General features: G+C 40.8%; 2 protein-coding genes across 6 annotated transcripts in view; one reads left to right on the top strand and one right to left on the bottom strand.

Annotated features, from left to right (window-relative positions):
• Filip1l (filamin A interacting protein 1-like) overlaps positions 1 to 11,382 on the top strand; it is a 242,956-nt gene that overhangs the window by 218,335 nt on the left and 13,239 nt on the right. The gene's annotated exons all lie outside the window — the stretch shown is intronic.
• Positions 1 to 11,382, bottom strand: part of Cmss1 (cms1 ribosomal small subunit homolog) — a 298,132-nt gene that overhangs the window by 273,664 nt on the left and 13,086 nt on the right. The gene's annotated exons all lie outside the window — the stretch shown is intronic.

The following is an 11,382-nucleotide window of genomic DNA, read 5'->3' as shown; positions in this document are numbered from 1 at the left end:
TTACCCTTCTTGTGAGTAAGGCTACAATCAGAAGCACACAATTTATATTTCTGAAAGAATTCTCAAGAAGCAAATAAAAACTGCAGATAGTTAGGAACACAAGCTAAAAGACCTTTTTAAAAATAACCGTGCAGCGCAGCAGCAGAGGTACTGAGTGACTGATTTCTTCTGTGATCGTTATGCCATTCATAGGGTACATGAAAAAATCTCGGCCAAAGCTTCCTAGAGATCGACACCAAACTCTTCGTAGCCCCCGAGCACGCTGCACAGCTTTTAAAGGAACATTTTAAATTACACATCGAGTCCCCAAGTCACATTCTAAAAGGATGACTTTGGAACAGCTAATTCGCCATTTTCCCTTTTTCATTCCCATTCCACACGCTTAACTGTTAAAATTTAGTGTAGCCAGTTTTTATTGCCAGTTATTGTTTTAAATACAGTTCGTCATCATCAACATCCAGGCAAACTGTGAAGACTTTTCAAAAGTAAAAGGTATCTTCCTTTCCCCTGTAAAATCAATTTTATGATAGCGGAGTAAGGATTTGTTGACAGAAACACTTCCATGGTGATGAACTGCAAGACCAAGACTGTGGGCTTGCATCGTGATTAAATAAATGTGGACAAAAGCTGAGGCAGATGATGAAGGAGAAAGCTTCTGTTTAAACACATTTATCTTGAGGTTGGGAATCGGCAGAGACCCAACTGTATTACAAAATACATGATGGTCTAAATGTTTTCAAAGTTATTTTTAAGTTGTTAGGATAGAACTCTGAAAGGAACCACACAGCTCAGTGCAGTCCTCTCAAAGTCGACAATGAAAAAGGGATCCTTTTAGAGTCACTAAACCAGAGATGGCACATGTGATATTTGAATGGTACCAACCAACTAATCACAAAATTATGAATGGGAACTAGAAGAATTCGAGAACCTTCCTCACTTTGTTACATCAGAGCACAGACTGAAAACATATTCTCATAGCAACGGGGAAACAAGCAGAGCGAATGAGCTGAGGGATTCTTACCACCCAGCTTCCACCTGGATGTCCTAAGCACGCTGGGGAGGGGCGTCCACTCTTGGCCTACAGTAACTAGGAAGAGTTTGGAAGCACGAGCTGTCCATCAGCCCAACTAGTTGGTGAGGCTTCTAGCTTTTTTATTTTTGAGATCTATAGAATTCTTTGTAGTAAGGTTTTAGAAAGCTCTATCTATGTGCTCTGCTGTGACAAGGTAGAAATCATCATTTTATGACCTCTTGCAGACCTCAATTATAACCAGGCTTCCTGGAGAGTTAATCTCTATTAACTGCAATTCGAAGAGACTCTAAGGATTATCTCTCATTTACAAGAGTTCAATAATTAACATATAAACATCAAAATGAATTTGGAAGCTTCTCATTACTAAAGCATACACAGTTTATTACAAGTGTCACTACTATCTAAAGTCAAAGGATTCTTTTTCGATAAAATTAAACATAAATATAGATTCCTGGCTTTAATTTTAACTTCCTTATAAACTGTACGTATGTGTGACAGGCATACATTTGCGTGCATGTGGAGAGGGAAGGAGGGAGGAAGCGAGAGTGTGTGAGATTACAGAATTTCCCTCAAAGGCAGAAGGACGAAGGAAGTGATGCTGGGAAATCTTCAAAAGAAATATGTGGAGGAGATGTGCTATCCATGAATGGCTGGCTAAAGATTGTTTTTGTAACTTTTATTGTTATTTTCTTAAGTGTGTGTACGTATGCATGTCTCTGTATGGATAAGTGCTTGTGGTGCTCAGAACTCCTGAGGCATCTCCTCAGCCCCAAGAGGATATGAAAAGCTCCTACTTCCTTTCATTGGTCAGAGTCCCTGTTTCAAAGCCAAATTTCATTTATTCAGTCCCACTGATTTCGTTAGCTTTCTAAGCTGTAGAATTGGCCACATACTTAAATATCCTAGCAAGTTCTGTTTGTCATTTAAAAGGTGTAGCAAAGTCTTAAGTTAAAACAAAACAAAACAAAACAAAACAAACAAAACAAAACAAATACATATGGCTCAATGGTTAAGAACACCAACTGCTCTTCCAGAGGTCCTGAGTTCAATTCTCAGCAACCACATGTAACATGTGTAACAGGATCGGATGCCCTCTTCTGGTGGGTCTGAAGACAGCAACAGTGTACTCATACATAAAATAAGTAAACACATCTTTAGAAAACGTTTCCATGGTGAGGCAACGGCAAGTAATGGCAAGCTGAATACACAGAACAGAGGGTGACACAGCTTTAACACCAGCCGTCAGCAGACTGAGGCAGGAGGAGCCCCAGGCCAGCCAGGGCTACATGACAAAGGCCTGTCTCAATCAAACAAACACACCTAACGAAACATAAAAGCAAGTAAAGGCGAAACCTTTCCCAAGATGATGTCACTGCTCTTAATGGTAAAAATACCATTACCATCTTTACTAAAAGGGTATCACATTATAAGGAATGCATCTTTACATATTCAAAAGGACTTCTAATAAGGAACCTGAAGTGTTTCCGATTTCAGATTTGATTTTTTTTCCTTAAGGATATGCAGACACACATACATGTAAGACAGCTTGGAGATGGAGCCAAAGTCAAAACATTAACTCCTTTATACTTCATGAACACCTTTTATATACTGAACCTAAAGATAATTTTTACACACTATTTTAAGATAATTTTATGCATAAAATGAACTTGTATAGTATGAAGGGTTTGTTTACTTGTAGTGTTACGAGTGCTCTTTATTTTGGAGTATTTCAGGTTTCAAGTTTTCCAACTAGAGATGTTTCAACCTATGCCTGTGCAAAATGATGATAGGACTATATAAATTCTAATAGGAAGGTTCCCCACAATTCTATTCTGAAATGCCGAGGCATGAGGTTTGTGAGATCCTAAAAGGGTACTTTTGTATTATTAATTTACATCCCAAACACTGCTCCCCATCCCTCCCTCCTTGAGTCCCTCCCCGTATCCCCTTACATCAAGTCTCTGACAGATTAGGTTCATCCTCTTCCACTGAGGCCAGCCTGGGCAGCCATGAAGACTAAGCTGCCTGTCAGCTACAGAAGTACATATGGGGTGGGAGTAGAGGGACCCTTGCTCCAGCCTGTATATGTGCTTTAGTTGGTGGCTAAGACTCTGAGAGCTCCCAGGGGTCTAGGTTTGTTGGCTCTGCAGGTCTTCCTGTGGGGCTCCCATCTATTTCTAGGCCTTCAATCCTTCCCTCATCTCTTCGGACGTATGGCTGACCTCTGTCTAATGTTTGGATGTGGGTATCTGCATCTGTTTCAGTCCCTGCTGGGTAGAGCCTCTCAGAGGACAGTCATGCTAGGCTCCTGTCTGCAAGCATAACAGAGTATCATTAATAGTGTCAGGGACTGGTGCTTGCCCAGGGGATAGGTTTCAAGTTGGGGCAGTTATTGGTTGGCTTCTCCTTTGGCCTCTGCTCCATCCCTGCATTTCTTTCAAATGGGACAAATTCTGGGTCGAACGAAAATTTTGTGGGTGGGTTTGTATCCCTAACCTGCCACTGGGGGTTCTGCCTGGCTACAGGAGGAGGCCTCTTCAGGTTCTATATCCCCACTGTTAAGCATCCTGACAAAGATCACCAGCATTGCCTTCTGGGAACCTCCCCTATCCAAGCTCTCAGGGACTTTTTAAAGATTTTCCCTTCCCACCAGCCCACTGGCAGATTTTCATTCATTCTCCTGACCCTCTGGACTTCTCTCACCAACCTGATCCAGCCTCCCATTCCCCTCTCCCTCCTCTCTACCCCCAGCGCCCTCCTGCCTCTGCCTCCTATAACTATTTTGTTTCCCTCTAGAAGGGTATTTTTATTTTCAAACCCTTATAATCCTTATTATTTCTCTAAATAACTCTAAATTGCAAACATTTTATAGCTTCTTTCATACTGACTGACTATGTTTGTTCCAGTTACATTAATTTCTGTTATTTCTATCTTATGTTCTAAAAATGTCATTTTTTATTTTGAAATGCCAAGAGAAAATATAATTGGACAAAACACATATAGCAAAAATAGAGGACTGAAACATGCCTTTCTTTTCTTCTCTCCCCCTGTGGCGTTAGTGGTGGCGGAGGTCCCCTCTAAACACAAGGCGCATTCTACCACCTTAGTGCCCTCCTAACCACAGCAACCTTCTTATGACCTGTATATAACAAAGTCAAATCCCAGACATCCTTATGAGCGTCTCCTAATGTTAACACTGTTTTCCACCCCCGCCCCCACCCCAAAATGGTACCAAATTTGGATTTCTAAAACGAAGAATCTATCCTAAGCTACATTCTAATAAATCCTCTGCTTGGTTTGCAGCCTGAAGTTGAAATTTCACAGCTATAGAAATGTGTGTGCTGCTACTGGCAAGTGCTCCCCTACTCTCAGACTATCTTATATCTGTCCCAGGAAGTAAGACTATTTTGCCGTCTAGAGCCTGTAATGAAACACGAGGTTTATTATTTATTAGGTGGAAATGTTCCCAGTTTCATAACTAGTAAAGTATAGATAATTAAATGGCCCGACACCAATAAGCTCCATTTCTTCCCCAAATCCCAAGTTTATCCCTATACTTCCTGGGTCCAGAACACACACTTGAGAGTGCAGTCTGAAAAAACAAAACCTAGCAAACACAAGGCAGACAAGTGACTTGCCATAAAGTTCCCAAAACAAAACTTCTGTTAATTTGATTTTTATTTAGATTAAACACCAAACCCTTTCCTTTCTAAGGTACCCTTCAAACTATCAAAGCTAAGAAGTACCTTTGTGTGGTCAAATACGTCAGAGAAGCAGGTATCCTAAAGAGTCCTCAGAGTCCAACTGAGAGAACTGTGTAACACCTGAGTACTGTAATAACTTGATAATGAATTAACACTGTTGGTATGGCAGTACTTACAAATCTGTTGACATTTCATCAGACAGCAGGCTTTACACGCAAAATGCTATCATAAGAACGTACTCCTGGCTAACTCTGGGCATCAATCAGCCATCTCAAGGAAATTCTCTTTACTCACAGCCTCTTTTTAAAATTTCTGTTCAAATTATTACTCAAATTGAAAGGTGAAGCATGGAAGACGTCTTAGCAAATGATTCTGCATGATTACCTCTGAGGAGTCATCTGAAATAACCCTGGTCATAGTCCTGCAGACTGTGTGTCTTGCTTGCTTGTTGACACAGGATTTCACGTCTGGCCTAAAACACACTCTATTAATAGCTGAGGATGACCTTGAACTGATCTTGCCTCTACTCTTAAGTACTGAGGTTACTGTTATGTGCCACCACACCTAGACTGTTTTGCTATGTTTTTTATACAGGCTAGTCATGTTTAAGTAAAAACAGAAATGGACGAACATAGGCCTTAAAGACTCGCAAAGTCTTCTACATTCTCTGAATAGGTGCAGATGGGTTTACTAACAGACAAGTTACTCATATGACTCAGTAACACACAATGCCTTTGCATATGGTATCTCTTCTTCCAAGCACTGCATGGATACAAGTGATCTTAACCCACTGATCATGACAAATAAACATGCAGTGTGGATCCTAGTCAACACTGCATGTAAGGCTTATCCCCTGATAACCTACTAAGGAAATGGAACAAGAATGAGTACCACACAGCACTCACGAGTAGAAAATTATATAATACTTCTAATAAACCGGAAATGGAAGGGGACTACAGTGGACTAACAGGCTTCGTAAAGCATGAGTAAGTGGAACAACTAGGAAGAGGGTAGTCCAGAGGCACTCAATGGAAGACCAAATTCTACCTCATGCCTTTGTCAATTAGTGGTAAGGGCCTTGGACAAGTCTTTTAACTTTTGTGAAAAAGAGATTAAGATTTTAAAATCACGTGTGGCTCTAAGTTCTAAAACTAGATGAATTATCTGAGAGTTGTCATATTTCTATAACCTTTTAAAATGCTATTAGGAATAATGTTGATATATAGACAGTCTACTGGACAACTATTTTCCTTCAGAAAACTGACTTCTTTCATTGGCACATGAGGCCTAGTAGACAGCGACCTCTGCACATCTGTTTCCTTCCCTAAGAGTCTATGACTTTCCTTTACCCTTCATTATATAAGCCCCAAGTCTCCAAATGAAGCAGTGTTTGACCTCAGGACTGATGACTGCATGAGTCCAATAATTCTCTGCTGAGGACAATTGCGAGGGTTGTTCTTTGCCATCACAGGATGTTTAGGACCCTCTGGCTTTTACTCATTAGATGTCACATGAAACCAATATTTCTAGTCATAGCTAAATGACTATGGGGACCAAAGCTGCCCCTCACTAGAAGCTATTAACATTCGAAAGACGAAACAACTCTGTAAGTCAGCTCTATTGTAGACACAGCTCCAGAGAAGGAACCGACATTAAGCACTTCAGGTACTGGAGGGCTGGGGCTAAGGAACAGGTGGAACATGTCCAGGGATGAGGAGGTGAGGTGGCCCAGGGATGTTCCTAGGAGATGCTCACTTGGCAGACATGGAGCACACGGGCAAGATGACATCCACTGTTCAAGTACAACAAGTAGTGCAGGCCGAGAAGGTTCTCAGGAAGGGAACAGACCAGTCAGACTGTGAGACTTGAATACAGTAACAGGAAGTGCTCTGTGTCTCCACAGAAGGCTTCTAGCCAATCAAGCCATGTAATGGGGGAGTGGAGGGGAACTGAGAGGAAATGAGTCCATTTCCTTTGGTAACAGCCCTAATGGTGGTGGTGGGTGATTCTGTCAATCTTAGAGATAAACTAGAACAGATTTTCTTGGTTTTTCATTAGTATGTGACAAAACTGACATAGTGAAGACATGAAGACATGCCTTTTACTGTCCCATTTGCTTTCCATGGCAACACAATGTGAAACTACTTAATGCAAGGGGAGGCAGTATAAACTGTATTCTACTACTTATGGTGACAGACACAGTTGCCTAACATGACCTTGATGTCCCACCCCAGATATATACTATTTCATCCAACACCCTGTAAACACAGGAAGGGCTCCCTCACCGCTGTTCTATGTGAATAATACAATTTTCATCAGTTGAAACAATCTACCCTGAGAGGCCTAGCCCAGAGTCCATTTCTTATAAAACATTCAAGGACTGCTACTGGCAATAGTGATTTACTTTTCCCTCCAACTTTTCCTAAGTCCTAAAGCTACTGTTAGGCCAATAGCCAGTGAGTGTGAAAAGTCAAGACCCACACAAATAGCAGGTGTGGGAGGACTGCATGTTCTATGGGGCAGAGAAAGACCACGTGACCTCTCATGTTATCATCATCTAGAGATGGTCCTCAGAGAACACAGGGCTGTCTCAGTGTCCATCCTACCCTAAAGCATGATTCTGCAAGCAAAGTACACAAATGCCAAGCATGAAGAATGAGGTTTGGCTGGGTCATCAATAGGTGTAGAGAATTAACATACTTACTACATAAGCTTCAAATATAGCAAGGAAAAGAGTGAACACATCCATGGGAGAAGAATCACAACCACAAACACTGGAATTTAGAAGTAGGTGGCTGTTTCCAGACTTCCTTGGAAATAGAAATGACTATTAAGGTTCAAGGTCTCATCCAAAAAGACAAGCCTCATAGACTTAGTCCACACTTAATGCCTTTGCAGGAGCCTAGAAGTTATTCCTAGTTTGTATTCCCTAAATTAGGAAATCTACTTTTCAAACAGTGTCAAAACTGATGCTGCTATTAAAAAAACAACAAAAAAACAAAAAACCTGTCTACTTTCCCAGCTCAGAGAAAATGCTATGGTTCAATTCTATCAGCATTAAATTCTGTTTCTAATTTGGCCTCCCGTGCCCCTCATAACAATTAACAGCCCCTTTCCACATAACCACCCTCCGAACAACTCGAAATAATTCCGTAAGAATTCCTTTCTATTGGTGGGTTTTCTCTCTTTTTAAAGACGGAGGAGGGAAGAAAACAAGCAAGTTACTTCCTTTTCTGTTTTGTCTTTTGATGACGTTTTTGCCTAAATATATTGTATCAGATATTTTTGTCACCTAGGAACAACAAACAAGCAAGCAAACAAACAAACAAGTTTTAGGTCAAAGGGATGTCATCTAAAGACTGCGACACATCCAGGCCATGACCCTCCTTTAGGGGGTAATGGAGGAAGTCACTGCAGGGTAGCAATCATGCTGAGGACTTCTCTCATGGCACGTTCATAAGCAGTCCGTGTACTTCACATAAAGTTCTTCTGTGAGTATTAGAATAATAAATTTACTCCATAAACTTTGGAAAATGTGAATGCTTCTGTGACTGCTGATTTTAGCTTCAAAGAAAGCAATGAGAACCTGGGGAAACAATGGACAGTTACTTATGGATTTGTTTGTTTGTTTGTTTGTTTTTGTTTTACCTTCATGTGAAACCTATCAACCATGGCCACATTCCAGGCTTTTCTCAGACTGCCAATGAGGAAGGAAATCTGCTTCGAGGCAAACATCCTGTCGTCACTGCATACTTTAGTGCCAAGAAATGGCAGATCTTCCCAGACTCCAAGTTTATGGAATCTGTCTACTTGGTCCAGACACAATGGCGGGGGTGGCCAGAAAGGTCACTGGCAGAGAGGGCAGGATTTCCTTTCCTGCAGGCCAATCAGTGTGTGGATAACGGTTCAATCACAGCACATTATTCAAGTAATGAGAAGAATGCTTTTTTAAGGTCTTGTCAGGACTGACTATCAATAAAGTTGTATAGACTTGTAGAAAAGATTCAGATACAAATAGGGCTCCTCAAAAATTCATTTCTAATTCTAGGAAAGTGATGCAGAAGTACTTACAGTAGAAAGGAGGGAACAAAGAGTGTGGTGAGAAATTATGAATCTTGCCTACACATTTGAATGATGATTTCTCTACCAGGGTTTTCTATTAAAATCTCCAAAACTTCAGTGCTCACAGCTACACACACACACACACACACACACACACACACACACACTTGTTAAGAACCAGGCCCCACACTATTCAATTTCAAATGTTGCTCACAGGAAGCGCTGAGCTAAGTTGCCATGGCTAACAACACACCTGGACTTTACAAACCACAGGGCACAAATGCTTTAGGAAAGGGTGTAAAGAATAGGGAATGCCTTCACGTGAGGCTAGGAAAGGTCCACAGTAACAAGATAAAGTGGCATTGTAAAGAAAGAACATGTACAAAGAATCATTTCTCTGGGCCTAAGGTGGTGAGAAATAAAACTCAGTTATGGTCACTAATTATCCAGTTTCCATTAACTCCCATTTAAAAACATTACCTCCAACAAATAAGGGTAGATTTGAGTACAACAAGAGGATAAATCAGGGAAAGACAAAAAAATGGAGCGAAGATATTATGGGATTATGGCCAAGAAATAAGTACTTTTTGAACAGAAATAAGAAAAAAGACAAAGATAATAACAACTTTAACAACTAATGCGTATCTGGTACTTTGGCTGTATAAGGGCATACCCTACGTTATATCTTTATTCCCCAAAGAAGCCTTGCAAGTAAATCCCCATCTGAAGATTACAGTTAATTTAAGTTTCTACTACTGTGGTAAAACACAATGACCAAAAGCAACTTGGGTAGGAAATGATTTATTTCAGCTTACAACTGTATCACTGAGAGAAGTCACAGAAGGAACTCAGAGCAGGATCCCAAAGGCAGAAACTGAATGAAGTAGAGGCCACAGATGAAAGCTACTTGCTGGTTTGCTCTCCCTCATGACTGGCTCTGGCTGCTTTCTTATACACCTGCCCAGGGCCTGGCAGCTCTCACATCAATCATTAACCTAGAAAACGCCCTGCAGACTTATCCATAGGCATTCTGAACGGAGGCGTTTGTCTCAATTGTGGTTCCTCTTCTCCAATAACTCCAGCCTGTGTGAACTGGACAACAACAACACAAGCCAGGACATGAGGACTGCATGGGTCAAATGCTCAGGGACGAAAGAGAAGTTGGTACCAAAACTAGAGTACAGAATCAAGTCTGTTTGGCTCAATGACTTGGGCTCTATAACAAAACCAAAGCTTTTAAACGATGTGAAACTCAGATCAAGTAAAAAAGTATTGAAAGTTAATATAAGGAGTGCAAATAAGGAAATTCAAAAGGAAACGGGAAACAAAAGGGTATCAAAAAGAAAAAAGAAGGAGCTGGAGGGATAGCCTAGTGGTTAAGAGCACTCGCAAAGACCCAGATTTGCTTGCCAGCACCCACAAAGTGGTTCACAACCTCAGAATTCTAGCTCCTGAGGATGATGCCTTCTTTTTACTCCTGAGTAAACCACAAGCACACATATACATGTACACGAAACTCTCACACATTCGAAAGAAAAAAGATAAAGGAAAAAAGAAGTTGGTAATGGAGTACACCTACGGCTTTAATCCCAGCACTGCAGACGCAAGTGATCTCTCTGAGTTTGAAACCAGCCTTGTCCACTGAGCTGGTTCCAGGCCAACCACGGCTACACAGTGGCATCTTGTCTCAAACAAAAATGAAAACATAAATAATATATAAATAAAACAGCAGAGACAAGAGGAAAAGCAAATGAACAGGATAAACATGAAGATAGCTAGTTAAGGTTCGTATAGTTTATTTTACTACCATAGTTCTAAATGTAATGCTGTGTTTGGCACAAAGTGTGAGCAATTCGGTTAGGAGAGATTTGAAAACTATATTTCAATGCTTATTCTTGGAATACCCCTTGTGCCCACATGTAATTACCACAAAGAGGGACTGGGAGTGACTAGGTCCAACCAAAACCCACATTACATTATGGAACAAAGGTACCAATTTACCCCTCACCTCAGAAACCTAACAAGTCTTTCAGTATAAAGCACAGTGCTGGGGCATTGTTTAAAAACAAATGTTCTCTCATAGGAAGTCAATGGAAACGAGATAACCAAGCTATACAGTCTCCCTATGAAGGGCCCCTTGCCATATAAAACTAAAACTTTACAGGGTAAAGTTGCATTGAATAATGGAAAGTTCTAAGAAAATCAAGAGATTAAAAAAAAAAAAAAAACCAGCATATGAAAATTTGGGCCATCTGCCAGATTTATTATCTGTTATTTCTAGCCTTCCTTCCACCCACAAATTAGTGGTGATTTGCCAAGCAGTATAAGACAAAAGAAATGGAGGCAGTCATTTTTCAAGGGCACTTTGTCCTGGCTCAGCGTTTCCTTCTTTTCATCACTACATCTATCAAGAATACTTAGGCACGCTCCTAACAAACACTAAAATGAAGAGAAACTTCAAGGCGCAAACAGTCACTTTGAAAACACACAGCCTTGACCAAGCATACTGAGCTGGGTTCCAGGGAGAAAGGATGCTGTGAATTCATCTTCCACCTCCTAAGGATGGTCAGACCTGAAATCTTT

Source organism: Rattus norvegicus, chromosome 11 (assembly GCF_036323735.1).
Source record: "Rattus norvegicus strain BN/NHsdMcwi chromosome 11, GRCr8, whole genome shotgun sequence".
Taxonomy (NCBI): Eukaryota; Metazoa; Chordata; class Mammalia; order Rodentia; family Muridae; genus Rattus; species Rattus norvegicus.
This window is presented reverse-complemented; position numbering and strand designations above follow the sequence as displayed.